The sequence below is a fragment of the Engystomops pustulosus genome, chromosome 7 (assembly GCF_040894005.1).
Source record: "Engystomops pustulosus chromosome 7, aEngPut4.maternal, whole genome shotgun sequence".
NCBI classification, from domain to species: Eukaryota; Metazoa; Chordata; class Amphibia; order Anura; family Leptodactylidae; genus Engystomops; species Engystomops pustulosus.
The window spans coordinates 97756137-97783915 of NC_092417.1; the positions used below are offsets into that span (position 1 = coordinate 97756137).

A 27779-nucleotide genomic window follows, 5' to 3' on the forward strand; every position below is an offset into this window, starting at 1 on the left:
TGGTGCTGGTTGGCTCATGTAGTGGATAGATCTGACTTCAAATGTTTATCATTAGTAAGGTACCCACTGTTCAGTTATAATGTACAAATAGTGTAATACAAAGAATATCCGCACTATCATCTATTGATTGATTAAAGGGGAATTTCCACAAAGACAAGATTCTTAAATATACTTTGGATAACAAATAAAACATTCACATATGGTCAGCAGATTCCTCTACCTTCTCTTGTATGGCAGCAGAAGGGGGTGGAGTAGGAGTTATAGCACACTACAGACACAGGCACTTCCTGTCCAGCAGCAGCATGGAAGCACTGTTCTCAGAAGCTTGGAGAGGACACAGTAGCAGCAGCTTTACAATCAAGATAATCTCTGGATCCAAGGGGAGGGGGAGACATAGCAGTGCTGATTGTGTTTTATTGATTAGTTAAGGCAGCAGAATTGAGTGAGTTATTCTGTCTTATATGCACATAATGGGGCTTATTTACTACTATGTGTCAGATACTAGTAGACTGTTCTGAAGCTAAATGAAAGTGTAGCTAAACCCTGTACTACGACAATCTGAGCACATTGTCAGCACATAGCATCTCATAGCACAGAGAAATCATGTAGTATTTTAGAGAGTCTCCATCCACACTCTAGAATCTTACACTGACTATCACTGAGTTATAGGAGCTAAAACAGCAAAAAAAAAACTATTGCAAAGTAAGGGGTCAAAATGATCTTTATTCTGCAAACATGAATAGGAATTAAAATTTCATTCATGGGCAAACCTTTTTAAATTACATATTTATTTGTTCCCGTAGTATTAATAACAAAATCAAATATTCAAATGACAAGTGGAGTCTCTGGAGAGATTTGTAGAATGTTCCTCGGGGGGGGGGGGGGGGGGGCTGGTATAAATGAAAGGGATGGCTGGGTTTGGGGGACTTGGTGATGAGGACAATGACATGGCCTGGAATAAGGACAATGTTCCTTAAGAAGATGAATGAATAAGCGTTCATAGTGTTCATGGAGGGGATGATGGAATGAGCAGAATGTTCCTGCTATCCCCCCACTTCTACCATGAGTAATTCTCTCCTTACTCCACCGTGGATATTCACCGTCTTCCACCTCAACATGTGATGGTCCTCGCTGAAAATGAGTATGACAACCCTGTTAAACTGCCAAGTAAACGAGTACTTTAATAAATCAATATATGGTAGCAATATTATTTTCTTTATAGAATTTTGCTTTATTGGCCCTTGGGAAATAGGACAATATTTCAGAGAACACTATAATGAGATATTTAGCTAGTTTGTTCTGTTCCAATAACTTATTACAGAATGCTGAAGACACAGCTGATCTGCACAGACATATAACTAGTTTCTTATGTGCCTGTACCGGATGGCTGTGTAGTAGCACCCCGTTATTGCAACATGTAGTACAATATGTTCTGTATTCAACATGTTCTGTATTCTCTGTATCAGGTGGTTATATGAGCTCCATGATGAGTTGGTTGATAAATCTGCAGCATTTTTAGACGGTCTAGTCTACAATAAACAAATGGTCAACTTGTAGAAGTAATTTTTGGTACAATCTGAGTAAACATACAACAGTCTTTTTAACACCAGTGCACACAAAGAGGAGGGCATTTTGTGAATCCCAACAGCAAGATCATAACCATAGCTGGTATTTGGTTTAATTGCAAAATCTCTGAAAAAAAGACCAAAATAAAGATATCAAGTGGGAGAGATGGAAGAACAAATTTGTGAAAATTACTTTTATGTTAATCTTCATTTGAGTTACAAGATAATCTCATATTCAACTTTTTGTCTATTAGGGTGTATTGTCAGGCAGTTAACAATGAGCCTGTGGTCTTTTGCTGGCGGCCCATGTGTCTTCGATTTGTGAGGTCTGCTTGTGGCACCTAAAGAAGTGTGGCCTAGGCACTGCCATCTTGGTCCTGACTGCCATTCTAATTACCTCCCTATGCAGGGTGATGAGTGGTTGCCAATACAGCAGTTTTACAGTTTTATTGTATTAGCAAATAGACTCCCTAGGGTGCTCAATAATTATAGAATAACCTAAAAAATAGAGAAAAAAAAATCCCCCCACTTTCACTGGGATGCATCAGATACATAAACACTAAGGTATCCAGATGTCCTAAAATGCCCAATTTTATATAAAAAAGATCCAGACAAAACTGTCAAATATATGAATTGATTCATTTTGATATAAAAATTTGTATAAAATGTGATCAAATACTTTCCAAAAAATGGTATCAATTAAAAATGTCAGCTCAACCAACAGTATTAAAAGGTACCAGGTGTTAGAATATATCAGTTTTTCTCCCCAAAAAGTCTTTTACGCCCCAGAGGATATAAAAATCTTTATAATTTTAGTATCTCTATGATTGTACAGACCCAGAGATTAAAGGTGATGTGTCTTTTGGAGCCTACAGTAAAAGCTGTAAAAACAAAGTTCATAAGAAAATGGTGCAACAGTATTTTTTTAGTCAATTTGCAACATTTGAAATTTTTGTTCATCTTCCTGGTACATAGTAGAGAAAAATTAAATGATGCCACTAAGAAGTACAATTTGTCTCGAAGATAACAAACTGTCATGCATCTCTGTAATCTGATAAATAAAAGTTATGGCCTTTGGAAGGTGAGGAATAACAAATGGAATTGCTAAAAAAACTAAGACCGGCAGTGTCTTTACAAGCTTAAAGAATGTAAAAACCCAGACAATTTTAAGGTACTTATCCATAAAGGTATATTTTATAAGTGATGACCTTAGCAACCTGTCACACCGCTACTCACATTTCACTGTAAAAATGATAGCTGCTCTAAAACTAGTTGCTATTGGCACCAAGAAAGGCTCTCTTTTTAAGATTTTTGTTTCATAAATCTCTCCCATTTTGTTGAGGAAAGCAGTAGACTACACTTTTTTAGGTTGCTGTGCCAACTTGATATGCGAAAATATACCAGAGACCATTAGACATAACTCAATGACGCCCACTAACATATACATGTGGGTATTTATTAAGAACTACATGAAAACACAATGACACAGACATCTGCAATTGCACTAGGATATCACATTATATTTATAGAGTAGAACATTGTACCTCATGAGAAAGCTTCCCTCATGTCCATGATTAATACCATGGACAGCTCCTTTGTCCCATGACTAGCCTGGCCTGCTTTGTATATTGTTAATAAAGAGGCAAGGCCACCCATTAATTGTCAGCAACAACATGTACAATGCTTAATTCTAGTGTGGTCTTGGAGGACGTTTTTCTGTAGTAGGCCTTGTAGACACTTCTCTCTAGTTACAAACATTGAAGTTCATGTGTAAAATATCAGGCAATAAAAGTACTGAACAGCTTGACATCTATAAATGGCATATTGATACCCTAGATAAATTGGCACAATAATCATGAACTAACAAGGGCACTTGTAAAAGGTTGCCATGTTGGTGGGCATTCAATGCCAATAAAATTCTGCAGAGCTGGTTCTTCTGGATTAACTTGGATTGCAGCAGATGTTCACTGACCTTTCAAGAACCAGATACTAGATAGTAAGATTTATTAGGAGATTCTGAAATGCCGACAGGTGCTTTTGAGTCCTGGTTGGACGCATCTATGTGCTCTTCATTTGCGCTGTCAGCCAATAGTGTCTGATGCACAGAAGAGTGACAAGCTCTTGGGACAATATGAAGACAAGCCATAAGATACTGTAGCCATTGCTGAAGGAGAAAGCAATTGAGGACGATGGTAGGCAGGACAGCCCAGGTCAAAAAGACCTGGGCTGGGAGAATGGCAAGCCATACACAGCAACTGTTTTCCTCATAAAAATCTTCCCTCTGCTCTGTGTGTTGTCCTCCCTCCTTTCTCTTGCAGTACTTCCCTTTGCTTCCACTCTGCCTTGATGTAGTTTTCTTTTTCAGAACACTATATACACATTGATCGATGTGTGGAGCTTCCACTCTCCTGCTCTTTTTTCGTCAAATCCTTTTTCGGTAGTGAGTGGCTTCGTTTGGCGAGCACAATGCACATACTTCTCTCATTTTCTTTCATTCCCCCCCTTCGGAATTGTGCTGATGAGGCGTCAGAAGTAAATAAGCATATGCATTTATGCAAATTGCAGAGTAGCGTGAGATAATGAAAACAAAGCTGTGCTGGCTTTCTGCCAAGCGGTGGCACTCAGGGAGCCTTAGGCAAATTTGTACCTCCTGATTTCTCTGTAGAAGCAGCTGAGAAGAAAGCCAGGACGGGCGCCCCTGACATTCCGGTGCCCATCACTTGGCAGACGCAGAGAGGTACGATATGAACGTCGCTACCTTGGGAAGAATGGCATTCCCAGGAGTCTATGGTCCTGACACTTACGCCTCCCCTTCCTTGCACGGCTCCTTCATGATTCCCTCCTTGGAATTTACAAACATTTCCCTCAGATCAATAGCTGTATTGATTATTCATTGTGAGCGAGTTCAATGTGTCTGGCCATAGAGCTCTGGCACAGTGTGAGCTGCTGCAGAGCAGGAAGTGGGGGGGGGGACCGAGCTGCTGTTCAGGGTGAAGCCAAGACAGCAAAAAGGAGAGAGCATAAGCAGAAGTCAGAAAGAAGAAACAGCAAAATGGGAAGAGAGAGACATGGCACATACAGCAAACTTGTTCCAGGGTACGTAGAGAGTTTTGTTAACCTTCCACCAGTCGCTGCCACCTCCATGTGCTTGGCTAACTATTTCACGCAGGGGACTGTGTTCCAGCATGACTGTATGAGGGATTTCTTGGCTTCTTGCGAAGAAAACAGGAAACATGGAAGGACGTGATGAGAAGAGCTACGCACTGTTGTAGTTCAGTGCCCTGGTAGGCGCCTCGCCAACAGAAGTTGGCACCAGCAAAGCCTGGCAGCTAAGAGTGATCGGCTGCGTTTCCAGGGAGAGGGAGCGATGCTTTTGGTTCTATTCTATGCATGAACGAGGCTGTAATTTTCTAACGGATAAAAATCAGCGCGCAGCAGATCGGCTGCTTTGAACACATGGAATTAGCTAATTGTCGGGTTAATTAATGGGATCACCCAAACAGGCTGTGCCACATATGATGGGATATGTATTGGACAAGTGCCAAAGTCAATAAAAAGGGAGAAAGATCTCAGGAAGAGCGCTGAGCGATGGGAGAAAGACACAGTGGAATATTCCAGAGTAATGGCAACAAACAGGGAAACGTGTGGTCTGAAAGGAATCTGCCGGAGAGGACATGTACTACGACTACAGAATCTGATTTGATTCACTGGTGATTGGCTACATATTGTGATATTCACAAGCAAAGACACCTCTGATGGGCAGGACAGGCTGTTCATTCAGAGGCCAACTGGAACGTAACTGTACAATCCTGCACAGAAAAGTCTTGTCTATCTCAGACCATGATCTACTGTGTGCAGCCAAATGGGTTCTGATATCTCATAGCCTTGTCTCTAACATACATGCTGTGTGTTCTGTGAGTCTGAATTTATATATTGTATCTTTCTACATGGTGAATAGTCTCTGTAAGCCACTTCTTTTATATGAACGTCACTATATAACTATGCATATGATAAATATCATCAGTCTGACATTCATCTTGTGTCTGTAGTTTTTACTCGTGTGTATATTCATTTATAAAATAGACACTATCATACAATTCCATTCAAGATGACATATACAACTCTGCATGCTACAATTTTGGAGTCATTCTGTTTGGCTGTCATATGATGAATATTTGGAGGTGCATGTTAATATTATCTTTTTAATTTTCCAAAATGTTATTGCTGTGATTATACAACATTATACATATATTCTGCTGTGCATGGTATCTAGCAGTATATGCCTATGTACAGTATTTCTGTTCCAAAAATAATACAGTACATACTGTGCTCAAAGGAGCAGTTAAAATATTATAATATTTTAAATAGAAGCCAATGTGTGAAAATGTTTCTAATAACATGCATGTCTCTTATCGGTGATATACTCAAATAGTACATCCCTAGGTTAAAAAAGTAAAAGCAATAGTAGAAGTCTTGGAACAGGTAGGGCTATGTCTGGAACTGCTTAACCCCACTTAGTATTTGTAACCACATTAAAAAAAAATCTGTTCCTTGTAGAACATATAATCTGTTTCTTGTATATAAATATGGTACATACTACCATTATAATGTCTATTTGTACACATATCCCAGATTAGTACACATCTATGTTATGCACATCTCTGGGATCTATAGTGCGCTCATTTTCATGTTTATAATCTTAGGTTTAAGGTACAGACAGTGGAAATACCCATGTTAATATGTTACATTTGCAGAATAAGTATATGTTTGTAGCAGTTTACCTTGTTTTAGTGCAGAGAAGGATATCTACTACATGACATGGTACTGGGATGTCTTGGGCCTACCAGTAAAATCATTCATGGGGCCCACCGATGTACCGCTACATGCAAATACTACTTGAAAACCATATTCAAATTCCTTAAAAATAGCGAACATATATTTCTTTCGGTCATTCAATGCATTTACAGTATATGACAATATACTATGGAGTTTATTACATAATATTAATATCAGAAGGATTGGATGGTTAGGATGCTATATACTGAATATCTGTATAAAGTACAGTGAGTGTACTGTGCCATGTATCCCTCATATAGGGGCTAATGGTCTACCTGGGAGGGGGGGGGGGGAATAATCTGGTCACACGTGGGCATGCTTCACTTTTCTGTTGGAGAAGGTACCAAAATTATGTTTCATGTAATCTATTATCTCTGTGCACAAAGAATAGGTTTAAACACAAACAGTGGTGCCAGTCTTCAATTTTCTTCAAGAGAAGGGGAAATGATGACAGTTAATCTAGATTCTGGGAAAATTTGCTCATTCATGAAACTAGAAATCTGGCACAAAATAAAGTGAATTTCGTTGTTTATTGACACATTTAATGGAAATTTGATTAAAACGTGTTCTATACTACTATATTATTTCTCATCAAATAATTGTATGAAAAATGATACAATTGTGTAATTCTAATGCTCATACATAAGACACGATACATAAGACATTATCATATTAAATTATAGTGAATGGAATCATACTATTTTTGTATGAAGAATTAACAGCTAAGAGGATTCAGGCATCTAGTCTGGACCCCCTCCAGTCAGGTAATAAGGATGTGAGCAACCTGTATTGTGGTGAGGGCATTCAGTGAGGGCAAGAGGCTCCCTGAAAAGTAAGGTAGACACAGCCAGCAAGGTCCTAATACTTACTGGAGATATCCACACTGTCAACTCCTCTTCACAGAAAGCCAGACAAACCCCAAGAATAAACAACAAATTAAAGACCCTTTTCCCCCAGACAATGGCACCTCCCCATCTCCAAGGCCGCTGACTACCTGTTCCAAACTTTCTGGCAGATCTATAACATTAGGCTTCCATGCACATGTCCGCATGAGCAGACGTGTGCATGGTGGAAAGGAGGGGGCCGAATACTCCTCACTCCACCCCTCTCCTTAGGGAGCTGAGCGGTCACAACGTAAATAAGGGCAGGTGTCTCAACGACAAAGTGTGGTGAGAGACAGTGGGCCAGATCAATTAAATTGGCTGTGCCCGTTTTCTGTCTGTATTTACAAAAAAAAAGAATGTGCAAATGGCTTGCACATGTATTTATGAAGTGTTTGCTCCAGTTTTGTGGCGCAGCTGCACTGTGTCCTCCGTACCACAAAATTCTAAAGGGAAGTGTTAGTGCGGAGTCGGACCAGGCACCACATTTATTACAGAGACATCAAACTGAGTGCACCAAAAACAGGGTGCGCCACTATTCAATAATCTGGTGCAGCCTACACATTAGTGAGGCAAGCTGCAGATAGTGCCCAATGTGTGTCCGTGCATATTGCAGGTCTATGGCAGCTGTGAGCTAGCTGCTGTCTTTGTGACCACCTCACAGGAAGTCTAAAACTGTGCAGCCTTCAGGAATTCTGGAAAACCTCACAAGAGGTGGGGTCGGCATAAAAAGTGTGCTTTGGCCACAGTGGGTGCTTGCTGTGACCGCTGCCAATTCTGGCCCAGACAGATGCAATACCAGAACAGATGGCAGATGCAATGTTAGAACTGGGAACCGAAGTAGAATAAGTACAATATATTTCTTTTCTGCACCCGCCTCCTTTAACTAAACCAGATGTCATTGTGCCAATAGAGAAGGAAATAATCATAGTAATACGAATTTATACGAAGTCTCAAAAAAGCTGAGCCTGCCAAATGTATTTAGCTATATGTTAATAAGAGGCAGCAGTGAGATTATTGCAGACAATGAAATGAAAGGGGTTTTTCAATGATGACAGAATTAGTAAGAAATGTATGGTGACTGTATGATGACTGTGGGCCGTACCACTGAAGACCCTACTGATCAATAAACTGCAGTACAAGTGCCCTGTTCATACCTACATTGCTGGAAGCCTTAGTCAAGCATGCATGCTCTTTCCATTCCAAGTCTTAAGGGCTGACTGAAACAGCCAAATCATTATACCAGATCACATTTTTTTGTTTATTTCTTTTTTTTTTAACATGAATGAAACCTTCCAAGTGAAAGCTGGGAATAGACTAGTCTGCAGTAAATGTATCCATACCTAGTCCTTGTTGATGCTGTCTTCTCGAAAGATGTTATTACAGTCTACTAGTTCAAGTAGTAGTTGCCATGACCCACCAGGAACCTGTACAAGGAAAGAGAACAAGAGAAGGAAGAATCTCCGCCAAAATTATATCAGGCATTTGTACCAACATGAGAGGCAGCCAAGTTGCTTGTCACTTCTGAATTAGCGTCCCTGTAAATTGTCCCCAGGTTATCTATTACACAGACTGACATGCTTTTTTCATATGACTGCAACAAAACAGCAAAAACTGGAAAAAAAAATTATACAGATTAATTGATAACAAGGGACTGAGGTTTGTGTGGAATAAATCTATTGTCACAGGAGCTATGAATGTATCTCCTGTGTTTTGTAGGTGCTTTCTCTTGTGTAAGATGTATTAGTCCTTGATGTACATCTGATGTAACTTGCAACTTCCTGAGATTCAAGCGGTTTCTCTACTCCTGTGTATTAGTGTAAGATGTGGCAGTCTTTACATCTCTTTGCAGTCATAGATAAGCATTCAGTGTTGTGCATGCCCTGCTGGCACATTAGCTTTCATTTTAGTTTTTAGCTCTCAAGTGTTTAGTACGTTGTTAATGTCCCCCATGGGTTACATATGGATCTCTGGTGCAGTCTTGTACTCTAGTGGGATGGAAGTTTCCCTGTCGCCTGTTTATATAGATCCCACACGCCTAGACTGTCTGTTATACATTGTCTGCGTCTCCCATGTATTACTGCACTGTGTTATTTGGGCAGCATTTTATGATGATGCTTTTTCCCAGTTATACATAAACCTCTAAAAAGTTGCCTTCATCACAACTAGCAATAACCTCCATTTCTAGTCTCTGGCAAAATACTTTATGAGCTGTCCATGCCTGCTTATCTGTGTAAGGATTCTTTCACACAAACATAGGCTATACCCGCCCTAGGATACGGAGGTAGCGTACGTTTGGCTGGAGTGGTGAAGGGGTGAACGCTCCACTCCCCTCTCCACAGGGAGCATGCTCTATCTTTTTTCTGGAGATGGTACGGTATGGTGACTCGCGTGTTGTCCCCAGGACTGTATTCATATACTCTGACCAGGACAAAAAGGTTGATTGGGCACTTCAGGCACTTCACACCCGAAAGCCAGAATACTCTTAGAAGCATATACTGTATACTATGTAATCACTATGATTATGGCCTTTATAAACTATGTGAGGTAATACAATCAGTCATCCGCGTTAGAAACTATAATCACATTCAAAATTCATATTATACAGGCGTTCCTCTACTTAAGAACACCCGAGTTACAGGCCACCCCTAGTTACAAACAGACCTCTGATTGTTGGTAAATTACTGTACTTTAGTCCTAGGCTACAATGATCATCTGTAACAGTTATCAATTAATCTTTATTGTTAATCCTGGTTCTCATGACAATCCAACATTTTTAAAATCCAATTGTTACAGAGACCAAAAAAATTTTGTCCTGAGCTACAATTATACATTATACAGTTCCGACTTATATACAAATTCAGTTTAAGAACAAACCTACAGAACCTATCTTGTACGTATACTGTAAACTGCTTGTAAACTGTGATCACATTATGAATACAATGAGGGAGATGTGGCACAAGCTCCACCAGTGCAAAGACAGACAACACTATTTTTATGCTGCGCCACATTTATTAGCGTGGTGTTAAATTTAAAACTGTTGTTTTCTACTTTTCTCCTTCATAGAGTTGTCCCACACTATGAGCCACAATGTGGCGTGAAGTCCATAAATATTTGGCTCATGGGCTAATTTTTGCTTGGCCTGGCCATAGTCGGACAATTTTGAAAGTGTTGGCTCCATTCATCTCCCCCAAAGCAGGGAAAGTACTGTGGTATGATATGTCTACACAAGATGTACTACAGTCACACACTTTATACACTATGTAAAGTACTACAAGAGTACATTGAATGTGAATTACCATGATTGCGCACTGTATACACCGTTTGTAAATGACTATAAAGACTTCCTGTACACATTGTATGTAAATTACTATGATCACTTTATGTATACACTGGATGTAAAGTACTTTAAGTGCTTTCTGTAAACATGTCGGAAAACCCGCATTTCCGCCGGGTTTTCTGACGGCGGCTTTCATGCAACAGAAATGGGGGGGGAGGGAGAAAGGTTGTCGGACAATTCAACTGATTTGGATAGAGCGCAGGATTTAACTTTAAAATTGTGTCGCAAGCCATGCACTTACATGCCTCGGGAAGAAGAATTTGAACGCTGTTGGACCTGAGCGGGGAGCAACACATTGCGTCAGAGTTCATTCTCGTTGGACACTCTGGATCGGGGACCACGCAAGGCCGGGTAAGTAAATGTGCCCAAGTATGTTAACTACTATGATGACTAGTTACAGACAGACCTCTGGATGTTTTTAATTTACTGTACAGGCAGTCTCCGGGTTACGTACAAGATAGGTTCCATAGGTTTGTTCTTAAGTTGAATTTGTATGTAAGTCGAAACTGGTATATTTTATAATTGTAGATCCAGCCAATTTTTTTTTTTGCCCCAGTGACAATTGGAGTTTCAAAATTTTTTACTGTAATGGGACCAAGGATTATCAACAAAACTTAATTACAAAACTTACAGACACTTTACAGCTGATCATTGCAGTCTGAGACTAAAGTAAAGCATCCAGAGAGCTTCACCAGAGGAAATAGGGGGCAGAGGGGTCCGTCATTAAGTAGGGGTCGTCTGTAAGTCGGGTGTCCATAAGTAGGGGAGTTATCAAATGTCTCTGCATTTAAGGTATCTTGAAAATCCTTGTTTTTCTTCTTATTACCCAATATTGTGACGACAACGCTTCATAAATATGACGCACAAGGCGTAGCAAGGGAAGAGAAGCTCTGCCAAAAATCTGTCGGAAAGTCAGTAATGAATGCCCCCTAATGCATCTGTATCTGATAAATCCCCCTGTAAATTTGTGCATAAGGCTCTATTATCGGTGTTGATTTGAACAGCTATATGTTGGCAGTACTGAGTGTTGGATCCAAAAGCTGGAAATCCAGTCACATGCACCAAAAAATGTCTAGAGTTACACAGAGTATACCTGTTCCGACTTACATACAAATTCATCTTCAAAACAAACCTAAAGAACTTGTACAAAACCCAGGGATGGCCTATACTTTGTGTGCAAAGTTCTATGGTGACTTTCTGTATACACTGTAAGATAAGTACTGGGATCACTTTCTGTATTCACTGTATAATCACAATTTGCAGTCACTGAATTTCCTATTTTTGTGCTTCTTATCTTCAGTAAATAACCTGTGTCTTACTCATGGATTATTTAACGTTTCTGATCAAAGACCAGAAATGTCATTGCAGAACATTTACAACCAATCAGAAAGCAGCATTATAACCTCTGCTCTTTTTCTTTTCATGTTGACTGCTATTATCTTCAAGGGAGAGAAACCCCACTGGTCTCCTGCTTTGCACTTGAATTTTATGATCTGGGATGCACTTCATAATAACTGGGGCTGCATTAAACACAGCCATTAATGTCACCAGGTCCCCTCAGAATTCAGACAACCAGTTTCTTTCAGAAGTGGACAAGGTAATACACAATGCACACAAGCCTCTGCAGAACAAGGTCTAAAGCACATGTACCTCTCCACGTTTGATATACAATGGTTTCCTTACATTTCCAAACAGCAAAATAGAATAAGGGTTAAGGAAAGGATAACAGTATAAGGAATGAATTATGCTTTGTATCCCTGATGTGCAATGAACAAGATGGTTTTCTTACCGGCATTGGCTGGCAGGGAATATAATTTCAATATGGGTGACTGGGTGCTAGATAGAGAAAATAACAATTGTTATTGGGGCTTTCCAGAATAAAGATATTGATGACCTATGCTTTGGAGAAGTCATAACATCACATTAGCAGGAGTTGTTCATAGTTGCTCACAGCACTGGTTGCTGAAACCAACACCGATAATGGAGCCTTGCGCACAAATTTACAGGGGGATTTATCAAACACAGATGCATTGGGGGGCTTTCACTACTGACTTTCCGCCATTTTTTGGGCAGAGTTTCTTTTGCTTGCTGCATCTTATGTGTCATATTTATGAAGCTTCGACGACACAATATTGGTCCTTTTCAGACATTAACAACTTTTTTTAAATTCTTGTATGCTCAATTTGGGCGCAGTTAAGTAATTCCAAAACTGTTTTTGAGCTTCTAGTTTCCCAACACTTTTTTTGCCGCACAACTATATGATCTAAAAGCTGGTCTACCAAGTTCTATTTCACTTTCATAAATTTGGAGACAATTCATGACCCTTTTGGTCATGTGCCAATTCATTAAGCCCTTGCACCAAAATCTAACATCCCAGTGTAAATTACTGCACAATTTGTGTGTCAAAGACACAGACACTGCACCACAATTGATGAATGTCCCCCATTGTGCGACAGCACCTGATGTCAACTCCACCCCGCAGGTTGATCAGGATAAGATGCTTCAGCACAGGTTGTAGCTAATATGCCCACTTGTCATGGTGGGGACATAAGTAACAACAGGGAAAAGTTGCAATTCTTGGCTGTGCCCTTCAGGGCTTGTATGTCTTGTATGTCTTGGCTGTATGTATGGCTTGTATGTCACCTGATTTAAGGGATGTACGCGGGGCCGATTCTAGCCTTTTTGCTGTCTCATACGAAATCTCAATTGCTGCCCCCCTCCCCTCCATCAGCAGAACCCTGATCCCCTGTTATTTTTGTCCCACTGAATTTACAGACAAAAAGCACCTGCACCCTGTTGTTACTAATAATTACTAATAACTGACACTACATATTCTGATGCGGTCTCACACACTAATAGGTACGTCAGTGAAACAGACAATAGTTTGACATAATATCTAACAGAATATAATCTGCTCCATCAGGAAGAGAACTTTATTACAACTTCTCCCAGCCTTGATTTATAACAGCTGACTTCGCTGCCAGATGTCTTCAGCATCGTGCAGCATCTCCGCACTGTGCCCATAAAAATACCAAAGTCACTTACAGTATAATGTCACCTGGATAGCAATGCTTACATACAGGGATCCCTAATTAATTAATATCATTATTATAATATACGCAGTGGGGCACATTTACTTACCCAGACTTGTCGCGATCCCCGCTGTGCGCTGTCCGACGATCCCGAAAATCCCGAAAACTTCTAAAAGCCAACTAAAGTGTGTTCCGGCGGACCCTTAGTAAATAAGCCCCATTGTGTTTTGAAACCAGGTGTAAACACACAAGGCAATACAAATCACAGTTGCATAAGTATAAGTTATTTATATAAGTAATAGCACGGGTTTTGTCTTTAAACATTAATTATAAGAATAAACAATGTAAAACACATGTTCCTACTAATATAATACATATTTAATTATGATTTTTTTCCCAATGCGTTTCAAAACACAATAGAAATGCATTATGTGACTGCAGCCTCAATAGTATATACACAGTCTATATATATCCCCCCTCACAGTCTATATACAGCCCCCCATAGTCTATTTATATGAAAGCATCCTTTCCAGGTTTTATACAGCCCCAACCCTACAGTGTATATACAGATCTCCACAGTCTATTTATATACAGCTCCCACCCCCTAGTGAATATAAAGCCCAACCCAAGCCTATTTTTATGCAGCCCACACCCCTCAGTGTATATACAGCCCCTAAGTCTAGTTATATGCAGCCCCACCATTGTGCTTATGTAGCCACCACAGTGTAAATGCAGCCCCCACAGTTTATATGCAGTGACCATCCCCCACAGTGTATTTATATACAGCAAAATCAGGGGCTTAACTAATATAATGCACCCTCTCCCCAATAATTTTATACAATCCCCTGTGAATGAGTGGCAATTAATAAAATAATAAAATCAATAAAATTATAAAAAAATAAAGTTAATAATCACCTGGCCCCCTGTTCTCATGCCGCCTTCTCTTCTCCCACCTTGTGGCTCCTCTGTGCAGGGATGTCATCACACGCCACCCGGGTCCTCTACAGTATACAGAGCGGTGCAGACAGGTCTTAGACACACATGCAATCGGTATGTGCTGCACAATGCAGACTTGCCAGCGGCAACAATAGGCAATACTGCTTCCTCCCTAAGGGCTCAGTCATCTGCGACCCAAACCAGGACCCAGAAAAACCCTTTATTATTAATAATCATAGTAAGATGTTGGACAATTTATGCTCCAAAAAGAAATGTAAACCACAAATAACTGAGCTTACAAGAAAAATACTGCTCATAAAGGTTTAGGAGTATGGTTCAGCTTCAATATCTCGCTGGATGTATAACAAATGGATGAAAATCAATTGGTGAACTTATGTCAAACAGATAGCAATCCATTATTTTGGCCTCCTGTCTGACATCAATTGCAAGAAAAAATAAGCTCTTTAACAGGCCAACACACAATGAAAGGGCAAAAATCTGCACTGTATTATAAAAATAAAAGTGGAATGTTGATATGGATAAAAGATGTAAAAAACAAGTTGATATGAATATCTACAGAAACACAGTGAAACAACTGCCAAAGTATGCTTGCTGAATGTTTTTTTACATACATTTTTGCCTGGTTTATAGTTGCCTCATTTGTGCTGCAAAAGGTCACAAAAATAGATTTACAGTTTGCAAAAAATGATTGGTAAATGTGTCCAATTGTATAAGAAACTATGTAAGACCAATAAACAGAATAGAAGAAGTGTTAATTCAGCCAGACATCCATAGCCGGTTCTACTCTGCCGTGGATGTGCAGACAGCACGTGTAGTATGAATACAGCCCTAAGCTACGTATTAATAGAAAAACTGCCCTATCTGGATATGTAAGTGCTTATTACTGCCATTTCAGATAAGATTTTATAAAGTACATGTTTTCTGTGGTTTACGAAGGACTTCTCACTGACCCACCTGTAACAAATATTTTTATTGTCCATTCAGTTGAAATTAAAATGTAAAATACAACAATGTTCCATAGTAGGAAGAATCAGCTTTTCAGATAACAGAGGATTTCCACCCCCCAGGGCTGCAAGTACAAAAATCATGCAAGTGGAATAGGTCACCAATTTGTCCTATGTGAATCCCCTACCTTGAGATGAAAGAGAAGAGGGCTAGAGAAGTGATTAGCTTCCCAAATGTAAATTTGTAACAGGATAATCAAACAGAGTCGAATAAAATGAAGTTATTTTCTCGGGGAAAACCTATTTTGAGCGATGACTAAAGTATATCTGTTGCCCGATGGTAAGGGTAGCCAGACACCACAGGTCTTCTCAGTACAGGATTATATTCCCTGGATACAAACAACACATAATCCCTTCTTTTAGCAACACTGCAAAATATGAGCATTTTCATACTCTATCATCCATCTCATCGCAGACAGATGGAGAAGCATCTGCTATTTCCTGCTTAGTGACACAGAGATTGTTAGTATGCTTTTAATCTTCACTCTGCAGGTATTCATGGTCTATGATACTGCAGCCCTAAACATCACCCACTGTGATAACCTCAAAGCGTATACATAATACTTCATGTAACTGGCAGTTACAGATATGGGGAGGGGCGCCACATAAATCAAAGAGAATGGGGCTTAGTTACTAAGGGTCTGCGGATTGCATTTCCGTCAGGTTTTCCGATGTTTTCAGGGATAGCGCTGCTGGGACAGGTATTTAGCAGGCGATTGTGTTGCACGTAATCGAATTTGGCCTCACTCGCCGGCTTTCATGCGACACAAATCGGGGGCAGGCCGTCCGACCATCCGACAGATTCAAACAAACTGCGGGATTCAATTTAAAAATTGTGTCGCAAGACATGCACTTATCGGGCCTGATCGGGGAAGCGACACATTCAGGGCGCACAATCTTATTGAATCACGGCACACATATGCGCCAGACAATGCACTTTCGGGAACTCCTCGGGACCGGGTAAGTAAATGTGCCCCAATGTGCCTATTGTTAACTTCTAGGGCACAGTAATTGTATTGTAGAATTCTGTATTCCTGCATAGTAATCCCTAGAGTAAATCAAAATCCTTAAAGGGGTTGTCCGGAGTTTGAAAAACATGGCTGCTTTCTTCCAAATATAGTCCACACCTGTTCGGTGCTATTGCAACTCAGCTTTGTTGCAATACCACACACAAAAACAGCTCCTCTCCTGACCATGAAAAGTAAGTTGTCACTTTTAAGTGGTCACTGATGTTTCAACAAAGTTTGTTCAGTTGACTATTAGAAACATTTTATTTTATCAGAGCAATGTGCTTTCTTCTACCCTTACTTTCTTATCAGCTGTTCCTTTGAGGTCCTCTCCACAGAAAGTGGGAGAAGGAGTGAACATTGGGAGCAGGCAGTGATTTGCTTCTGTTGATGCTAAGGGTGTCTCTCGAGTGATGTACATATCCTCATATGGACAGTCACATCACTGTCGAAACACCTTCAGTGTACACTCAGCAGAGGTTGAAGGTAGCTACAGTTGCATCCATCCTCCATAGGCTATTATGGCCTCCAATGAACGTATACTTAGTTCTCTGGCTGGAGGGAGCAGGATTGAAAAGTGCAGTCTGTTGTTATATAGTGTTTCTGGCTACGTGTGATTTACTATAGACAGGTGCTTTCCCAATGTATACTCTTGTAAACTTGTGCCAAGAACAAGATATGAACCCAGTCACGGAAAACCTTAACATATATCCAAAAACATGTTTTGTCTTTATAACTAAAAACATTTTACATTTGGGTGAATTAACTAATGTATATGTACATGTGAAAATGTCCTAACTTCTGCTATGTTACTGAATCATGGCTCGCAGGCAGAGCACTCCATTCGGTGACTGGCATTGTGTTATGGTGTGATGTTTACAGATGGTGATGGGGCAGATTGCCTCCATCTGTGAAGATATTTTATATACAAACACAAAGGTCTTGAGGCCTCTCTCCATGAATAGAACTTGTTTCTTAATTACAATTGGCTTAAGAGAAAATATAGTCCTTTCTGAGGCCTCTTCTCAGATATAGCCTGTACAATCTAAACACAAACTAATCAGCATTTTCCCCAATGTTGTTGGCAGGTTCTCAAGTAGACCACTCATTCTTTGGAAAAAGAAAGGTGCTCTTTCATTAGAAGTAGAAGGCCAAGACAAAGATGCCAAGCAAGTCTGAGCCCTTCAAGAGATCACCGTACTCTGAATCTATTCTTTCCTTTACTCCTAATCCCTTCACTTGGCTTTGACCGGTAACCTCACGGAAACATCTCTTAAGAACTGCCCATTGAGCTCTGCACTCCAATTGCTTCAGAGCCCAGTGGATATTCCTTCAGATGTCTAACAAGAAACTAAAGCAACGAAGGTTTAGAGAGACACAGAAATCAATACTGCAGCTTCCACTGGTCACGCTGAGGGATTAGCCATCCTCAGGAAAGGCATAGGCAGCTGAACAAGGGAATCATGACTTAGAATACCCTCAGAGGTTTAAGGAAGTCACAGACAAGTGTACAAATGTTCTAACAACTACTCTGTCCCAGACAGAAAGAACATCCAAAAATTATATACATATATCTGTATACACATTTTATTGCATGTTCATTCATTTATTCATACATTTGTATTTAAAACTGAAAACAATTATGATAGCAATAAATTTATTCAGGGAGAGCCACATGTCATTATTTCTTCCATTTTTCCCTTGAGTGCATTTTGGCCCTAATTTGATGCCAATTTGGTACTTACAATTATGCTTTCTGGTATGCTCATATAAATGCCCCAGTTAGAATAGAATTTTTTTTGTTAAATGCATAATGTGCAAATGTGCCCCAGGGGCCTTTTATAACCTCGTGAGGGACATATAATTTAACCAAAGAAAACATACATACCATATATACTGAAGTATAAACCGACCTAAATATAAGCCAAAGCACATAATTTTGTCACAAAAAAGGGAAAACGTACTGATTCAAGTCAAAGCCTAATGTGGGAAATGCATTGGTCACAGCCTCCCCTCACTAATGAAATACCCAGCAGCCTCCCTAATAATGAAATTCCCAGCAGCAGCCTCCCCTCACAAATGAAATTCCCAGCAGCCTACCCTTACTAATGACATACCCAGCAGCCTCCCCCACTAATAAAAGGCCTGCAGCCATCCCCTCCCTGATGAAATACCCAGCAGCCTCCCCTCACTAATGAAATGCCAAGTAGTCTCCACTCACTAATGAAATACCCAGCAGACTCCCTGCACTAATGACAAGCCTAGCAGCCTTCCCTCACTTATGAAATTCTTAGCAGCCTCCCCTGACTAATGCCATGCCTAGCAACCTACCCTCACTAATGAAATGTTCAGATGCCTCTCCCTCTATTTAAATGTTTAGTAGCCTCCCCCAGTAATGAAATGCCCTGCAGCATTCCAGGCAGCTCCTCTCCCCTCTTCTGGTTCCTTTGTAACAGCATGGGTAGAGACAGGTCTGTGCGCTCTTCCCATGCACACACTAAGATGTCATCAGGTGGCCACACCGCTGCTTCATAGTGTATGCACGTGCAGAGTGAATGGCCCATCTCTACCAACGCTGCTACACAGGATCCCCGAGAGAGCTGTGAAGAGCAACAGAGGTAAGTACTAACTTTATTTTTTATATACTCACTGGGCTTATACTTGGCTTATACTCAAGTACATACAGTAATTTTAAAAAACATATATTGATATCCAATTAAGTATAGTCTATAAATTATTTCTGATGTTAATTTTAAATTTAAAAATAAAAAAGTTCAGTAAGTCATGATTTTTTTCACTCTTTGTAACATTAACCCCAAATAAAAGTAAAAGAAAAAATTTCATGAACAGTATCAAATATTAACTAACCCCTTATGTTATGAAAAATGGAGGAAACAATTTTTAGTAAGCAAACCAAATTAAAAAAAGGCACAGTTGTGCCTCTAAGAGGCTCTGATCTGTCATAGCAACTGATCAGCACCCCTAAAGACATCCATTTCAGTGCCAAGTTTTGGTTTGCTAGAAGATGTCTACTGTATAAAATAGCAGACAACCACCCTGTATGTAAAGGTTTCAGCCCTCTCCATACTGGGTCAATGGTTATAGGAACTGTAAATACATAAAATCCAATAACAATAAAATAAAAATCCCATAGCTTAATCTGCCATTTCCTTATTTTCCTTGTTCTTCTTTTGTTTAGTATGACATGTAAAGTTGAGAAATATATCATTGTGTTTCGTGTTTGAGCCATGTATTTTCACCTTTGTTAACAACTATGTAGAAGAAGCCTCTTACTTGAGCCCTGTATGCATATGGCCAAAAACATTGCTAACTTCTGCATACTTGTCCAAGTTACAACCTTTAGCTGGTCTCCAGCTGAAGAAAGATAAGTATAAAGTTCGGTAGGGCGGTCCAGTACATAGGCATAACATTGTCCAGGAGCCAATAGAGGCCAAAAGTCATAACCAAGCACCATGTAATAATTTAAAATTGCAGAATACAATGTCCACTGGTAATAACTGCTAAGGCTTTATGCCTCAAAAAATCTGACCAGCAAATCTGTGTAAGAAATTGAACAGTCCTTTATTTAGATATTAATATAATAACTCTCATATCAATCTTTCAGCACACTTTATACAAAATAATTCTAATAGTTCTCAAGGCTGTGACAGACATTGGTGCTATGGGGAGTGTTATTATTAAACATCATCATCTTCTTTCCCTATATGCTCTCTATATGAAGCTGCTTATCTGAGCAATTTAGTGGAAAGGGTTCCTATGTGAGATCATGGTCTGCTGCAATCAGGCAGCAATGAATAGATAGATAGAAGCCAGGCTTAAAATCTTTGCTTGTGCTGAGCAGTCTGACCCCTCTGCCAGAAGTGCTCATAAATCTGCCTCACCTGATAGGCGATGGGCTTTTTAGGATCTCTCAGGGTGCTCCCAGCTAGCACTTCCCTGAACTCTGTGCCACAATAAATAACACTACCTGCAATATGTCTTTGGGAGTATGTCAGCAGCGGCTGTTCTGCCATGAATTCTTATTCTTCTTTATCCTGGAAGATAGATTCCAGATACAGCACACTGCTGATCTCAGTGTCAGCTCTCTTTACCCCTTTGCCCCAATGGAATGACAGGGGCCACAAATAAAATGATATAAAAAAGAAGCGACACATAAAAATAGCTTCTGGGGAAATGAATGGAACTATACACAGAATAAAAAGAATTGAAAGATAGGGACGTATCCCAAGCTATTTACTATGTCTAGGACATAGAAATATATGGACAGAAAAAACTATAGATAGATTTGTATCCATTTATCCAGTACTGTATTTGTAAAGCTACATTCACATGGGGTCAGAACCCGGGTACAGCACACTGCCTGGTGGAGAAGACATCTATTGAACGACAAGAGGACACACTGCAAATCTGCCCAAGTATAGGAAGTGTCCTATCATTTTTGGCAAGGCTGTCTGGCTGAATTACAGTTCAGTCAGAAATGTGATCAATCAAATAGATGACTGTATTTTCCATTGAAAACAATGGGGCCATGTGCTAGTCGTGAAAAAAAGTGGTACGGCTACCACACAGCCGGAAAATACGCTTGTGTGCATGTAGCCAAAAGTTGACGCACTGATGCTGGATAAGATCTGTAAAGGTGCCCGATAAGTTAGAGGTCAATTTTTCCACACTAAAATTTACACAATTGTGACTTTATGGCCACTGGTGCAAGGCACAAGATTTGTATGAACTGGGGAAGGATCCATTTCAGAGCCAAAATGTTATATTCTGTTTAAGTAACAGTAGAGAGCCTGGTGAAGGAATCCCGGGTGCAGCATCCACCATTATACTAAGTGCAAATTGAGTTGGGTTAACCAACTGTGGTTAAATAACCTTATATTATGTATCATATATATCACATTATTACATCACATTCATCTAAATATTACACTATCAGCACCAGAGACGTCGCTATGCCAAAATATGCGGGGACCGTTCCCGGATCTTTTGGTCTGTGCCCAGGACACATAGGGCAGCTCACCTTTCTCTCACCCTTATCTGCGTCCTCTCTGGTGAGTAGTAGCAAATAGCATAGACATCAACTCCGTCCTTCACTACAGAGAGCAGGAGACATGGTGACATCATTATAGCGCATCTCCTGCTTTTAGCAGCTGAGAGCCGGAGACAGGGTATAATGACGTCACTGCGTCTCCCACACACCACCAAGAAGAGGAGAAGCAGGAAGAAAGGTGGGTAAATATTGTTTTTTTTTAATTAACAGTGTAGGGGGTTGGCACATTGTTGGAGGGCTTTGGGGGACATCAATTGTGGGGGTACCTGTGGGGGACACTCATTGTTGAGGGGGCAGAAGAAGACATGAATTTCTGGGGGGCTTTGGGGGAAATCAATTTCTTGTGGGAGACATTAGTTGCTTGGGTGGCTGTGAAGAAATTATATACTGGAGACTGTGGGGGACATTACTGTGGGCTGTGGGGGGGGGGGGGGCTGTAAGAGACATTATATATTGGGGACTGAGGGGGATATTGCTTACTGGGGTCTGTGGGGGACATTAATATTAGCTCATGGTAAATATGTATAATCTCATAAAACAATTATGAACAATTTACAGCATAATTTGAGATTAAATTTTAACTTTTACTATAGCATCTATAAAATTAGGAACATAATTTGGTGTGGGTATTATTAGGTGGCTCCTTTCACTGTGCATGAATACAATGTGGCCACATTGAAGGGGCATTACCAGAGGCCACAGGTAGTAAGTACATTATTACATGTTAGGCCACGTTTAGGGAACATTATTAGGTGAGTGGCACAATGAGGGGGTTGTAATGTAAGATAGGGGGTGCCAGGGGCGTCGCTAGGTCAAAAGATCCGGGGCCCGAGCCCCGGATCTTTTGGCCCGTGCCCCGAATGTCCCGGTGTCCAGGCACATTTCCTCAGCACTGTAGTGGAGAACAAAGCCGCCGGCTCCGTTCTCCACTACAGGGAGCAGGAGACGCGATCTCACAGCATCTCCTGCTTCAAGCAGCTCACTAAAGCTGCCGGGAGCAGGAGACGCCGGGTGATGACGTCACCGCCCCTCAGTGCTGCGAGAAGACAGATGGAAGAGAGAGAGAGAAGACTTGGGTGAGTATGTTTGTTTGTTTTTAATGGTACAGTGGAGGGGGAGTTCACATTGAGGAGACTGTGGTGACCATTACTGGAGCCTATGAGGACATGGGGGCTGCAGATGTCATTACAGGGATTTTTTTTTATGGGGGGGGGGGCTGTAGGGTAAATTACTTGAAGCTGGGGGCATTACAGGGGGCTATGAGGACATAGGGAGGAAGCTGTGGAGGATATTACTTGTGGCTGGGGACATTAAAGGAGGGCTATGAGGACATGGGGGACTTAGGAGGACATTACTTATGGCTGGGGGGAACTTTTTAGAGGGGGCTGTGGGGGACATTGCAGGGGGCTGCGGGGGACAGTGCAGGGGGCTGAGGGGAACATTACAAGGGGCTGCGGGGAACATTACAAGGGGCTGCAGGGGCATGGGAGCTGTGGGGCACCTTATTTGGGGCCGGGGGCTTTACTTGTGGCTGAGGGGAACTGTTTAGTTGGGGCTGTGGAGGAAACTGGGGGTCTGTGGGGGACATTACAGGGGGCTGAGGGGGACATTACTGGTGGCAATAGCATTGTCCAGCATGGTGAGGACACTTTTGTGTCATCATGCCGCCGCTGGAAAACAAATCTTTCCAGTAACAAAGGCCTGTCTCCACCTCTTCTTATGGACAGGGAAGGAGTGAGGAGCACTCGTCCCCCACCAGCAGTCCTGGCCCAGACAAATCATACATGTCTGTGCGAAAGGGGAGAGAAAGTGAAGGAGAGTTATAGTGAAGGAGAGAAAGTGTTAGGGGTAGCAGCAGGATAACACTGTTTGGGGACCAAGATGTTAGGACAATAAAGAACATAAGATGTCTGTGTGGTGAACTTCACAGGGAGGACACGTGGCTGAAGAGGAGACCTGGTGATGCCGGGCGTAATGGAGAAGATAGAGAGAAACTTCATGTCACAGGACACGTCACCTTGTGGTAGATGTAAAAGGTAGGGATTTCTTCTGTGTTTTCTGTAGCTGTATATGTTATTGGCACAACCACATGTGAAGTAGGTGATGTACATGAGTGAATACTACTGAAAATTTGGTACATATGCATTGGGGCCCGTGCCCCGGATCTTCTGCGACCCTAGCAACACCCCTGGGGGGTGCCAATCTATTATAGAGGGGCAGTAATTGTCGGGCCACAATGGGGAGAATATACTGTGTATAACCAGAATGAGTAGTGTATGTTTGTTATTCTTAGGGGGTGATTTGTGTGTTTGTGTGTGTGTGTGTGGTTGGGGGGTGTTGGAGGGGGGTGGCGGTGGTGGTAATCAGGACAGTATAATGTACATTGCCACATAAATTGTGGATTTTGGGGAGTGTTAGAGGTACCAGCAGGATAACACTGTTAGGGGACCAAGATGTAGGAACAATGTAGAACATACAATGTCTGTGTGGTAACCTCTACAGGGAGGACATGTGGCTGAAAAGGAGACATGGTGATGCTGGGCCTCATGGAGATGATAGAGAATAACTACAGTCAGAGGACACGTGTCACCTGCAGTCACTGGATAGAATAGGTGGGGATTTCTTCTGCATTTTCAATTGGTTTTGGCAGAAGCTCATTTGAGGGGGGGCTATGTACAGGAATGGTCACTATAAATGCATTGCGGCCCATGCCCGAAAATCTTTTACAACCTTAGAAATACCTTTAAAGGAAAACTACCAGTAAGTATACCAAAAAACAAACTAGTGGTCCCGGCAGTGTTCTTCTTTAATGTTGACACGCCGGGACTTTGGGCTGCTAATTATGCACGCCTTTCGCACCTCTCTCTCCCATGCTGGGAGAATGAGAAAAGGAGGTGGTGAGGACGTGCATAATTAGCAGCCCCGAGCACTGGACATCTTGTCCCCGCAAGACTATAGTTTACAAGGATTCATGAAAAATGGATTCCACAAGGATGTAACTAGGGTGTGTGTATAGAGCCTCACCAGCACAACACATATGGTGGCCACATTCATTTACAATCTTTACTTAATAAATTACTCTTAAAATTACAACTACAAGCGATAAACAATTAAAGCTGAACGATACATCCTGCCTGCCTGATATCTTGCCAATGTAGCAAGTGAAACTAAATAATAGTAAATTCTTAGCCTGACACTATAAACCAAGTAGATCTTGACCATACTCATGGACCATACACTAGCCAGATTTCATGGACTAACTGCAGTGCGGGAATGAAACCCTGTACATTATAAATGATGTAATTATGACAATAGTACAGCACTGCTTTTTGTTGGAAAGGAAGGGCCTTCATGCATCAGTGATGACTTTGGGATGCTATGGGGGGCATTTATCAATTTGGGCGCAGGGTGGCGTGCGTTGGACCAGCACCAGCACTAGGCATAACTGGGCAAGTGCCGGGCCCACATAAGGCTGTACATAAGGAATCCATGGCGGGTGAGGGGGACTGTATTTAATGAATCCATACGGTCTGAGGGGGACTTATATAAAATAACCATGAGGGGGGCTGGTTGGTATGATAAACTAGGGAATATTTTAGGAAAAAGGAGACTGTTTTAGTTTCTGAATTTTTAATGCTGCCACACAAGTTCACTGCAAAGGGGCCCATTGAGGCTCTGTTGCCCAGGGGCCCACTGAAGCCTGGGGCCAACCCTTGAAACATGTTATATTTTGGGATGTAAGTTTGTTGCGCAAGGGATCAATGATTTGTCGCACGAACCAAAAGGTTAAGAACTAACTCCACATTCAAGAAGGTGAAATTGAACTCCGCAGACAAGCTTTCAGCTGCTTTAATTTTGCGATACAAGACGAATCATAAAAATAGAAGCCCCAGAAAAGAGAAGATTCACAAGCAGCACCACAATTTTGAACCCATAAATGAGCCGAAAGAGCAAGAGGCGCAGCAGGGAAAAAAATTTCCACCTATTTTCAGGTTAAAAGGTGATAATAAATGCCCCCCTATGTGTGAATGCATTCCAAGGAAAGAACATAAATTGTCAATTGTAAATGACTGGTGGCATCCTAATTGAGTACCATGCATGAACTTAGTGAACTATTTGGACCAATCCATTATATTACAAACGTTTGTAAAGTCAGACTGCATGGTATGGGGCTGGCTTTTATATAAACGCGGCATGATACTAAATGTCAAACTAAATGTAAAACCTTGAATTCAGTGATTCAATGGTGTCTCCCAATAGATAGTCTGTTTCATTCATGAAAACAGCCCTATGGTACGTGTCACTTTATGCCATCACCAATATGCAATTTGCAGTCTTCTCTGCAAATTAAAGTGATGGCATGAAGAAACCTGCTAGTTACTACTGTACCTACAGTACTCTGTCTTCTAGAGGTGGCTTATATCATAACGCAGAGTGAAACTGGAGGTGATTTACAAGGTCGCTGACAGATGCAAGTATTGATCGGGTATTAAAGTGTCTTGTGATTAATACAGCCTTCTAAGTAATTAGTGCGGAAGATCTCTTATAACTCACCAGGTTTAAATAATGTATCTCTGAACACAGAAGCACCTTGTCAATCACACTGGCTGCAGCCAAACATCATATCACCTGATAACTCATTTGGAAACTGGGCTCCATGCCTGCTGAATACCTTTTCACAAACAGCAGCTCTCTCTTCTAATTGCCTTGGGTGACCTAAATTTAGAGCCCAGCAATCAGCAGGGGTGGAATGCCGGAGGGAGAATTAGAGCTTGAGACTTTGATAGAGGCCATGAGAAGAGGGATGAGATTCCTGGTAGAGGAAGGTGCAGGGAGACAATGGTATGAAAACAGCAGACACATCATCCAGAAGCTAAGGTTAACTGACACTGATCACAGGGCAAGAAAATGAATGGACTGAAGTTACTGTCGCACAACAATTCAAAGCCTGTTTATTCAAAATATGTATTAAAAGGGCCTTGGAATATGAGTAAGGCATTAGGATGGAAGGAAAATGTAACACTTTTAATAATCATATCTGTCCTTCATCTTTCCACCTAAAACCATTAATGAAAAGCAGCATCTGTGCTGCTTAAAAAGAAGCTGTTGTTGTGACATTGCTCACAGGTATTGTAAGAACTACAAGTCCCAGCTAAACAAAGAATATATTATGTCTTGCCCTGGCAGCCTTCACTGGGAATGTGTCAAAATAAGAAGGTTAACCCATAATTGTAGGAATGTTTTATTGAACAACTATTATTCTGCATTTTTCTTCAATAACTGGTATGCTGAAAAGCTAAAAAATAAAATAAAATGCCAATAATTCCTTGGGTTCAATGAAAAGCCACTAAAGGAAAAACTAACTCCTGGTCTGTTATAATAAGTTGTTTACAGGAACCCCTATCCAGCACATGTAATCTCCAAAAATGGGTTTCTCATGTTGTTGGAAATCTGGTGTAAATCTTAAACCCAAATGTTACATGCAGATTCTGTTGTGGATTGTGCTGTGGATTTCCTGCCTGAGGCAACATTTACATGACCATAGGGGGACGTATGTACGGCCGCAAGCTTGCAGATGTACATATGTCCCCCATAGACCAGCAATGGCTGCAAAGAGTGATAGGACATGTCCTATCTTTCCCCGTGTTACGGGCCATACGCAGTGCATTTCAATGGAAAGGGGTCACCCCTCCTCCTCTCCATCGCGGCGGAAATAGTGGTGCCGGCATACATCAGTGTGCCTTATACATAAAAAATACTGAATTCATGGTAAAAATCTTCAACAGAATAAGTATGACTTGCATTAACTCATCCATAACATGACTGTACTCAATACTTGGGCGAGGGTGGCAGCACACAAATCCATTCAGGGCATGGAAGCAGACCTGTATGTTAGTCCAATCTCACAGACAGGAAACCTTGTATCATAAAGAAATATGCACGCAAGTACTCCCTGTCTTCTGGCCGAAATGCTGCATCGGAACTGTAACAGTTCTTACATTACCGACACTGCAGTTTACTTGGCAGAAAGGGAATCCTTGCATCATACACATTGGTGTACTTTTGCATCATACATGTGTATCATA

At 41.1% G+C, this 27779-nt stretch overlaps 1 long non-coding RNA gene across 2 annotated transcripts in view; it reads right to left on the reverse strand.

The window, feature by feature from the left end:
• Positions 1 to 712: 712 nt before the first annotated feature.
• Positions 713 to 27779, reverse strand: part of LOC140070628 (uncharacterized) — a 559504-nt gene continuing 532437 nt past the window's right edge. For both annotated transcript variants that reach the window (XR_011848963.1, XR_011848964.1), the window contains exons 4-5: positions 8626 to 8709; positions 713 to 1131 (exon numbers count right to left, since the gene is read on the reverse strand). This is a non-coding gene — a long non-coding RNA (uncharacterized lncRNA). The remainder of the gene's footprint in view (positions 1132 to 8625; positions 8710 to 27779) is intronic.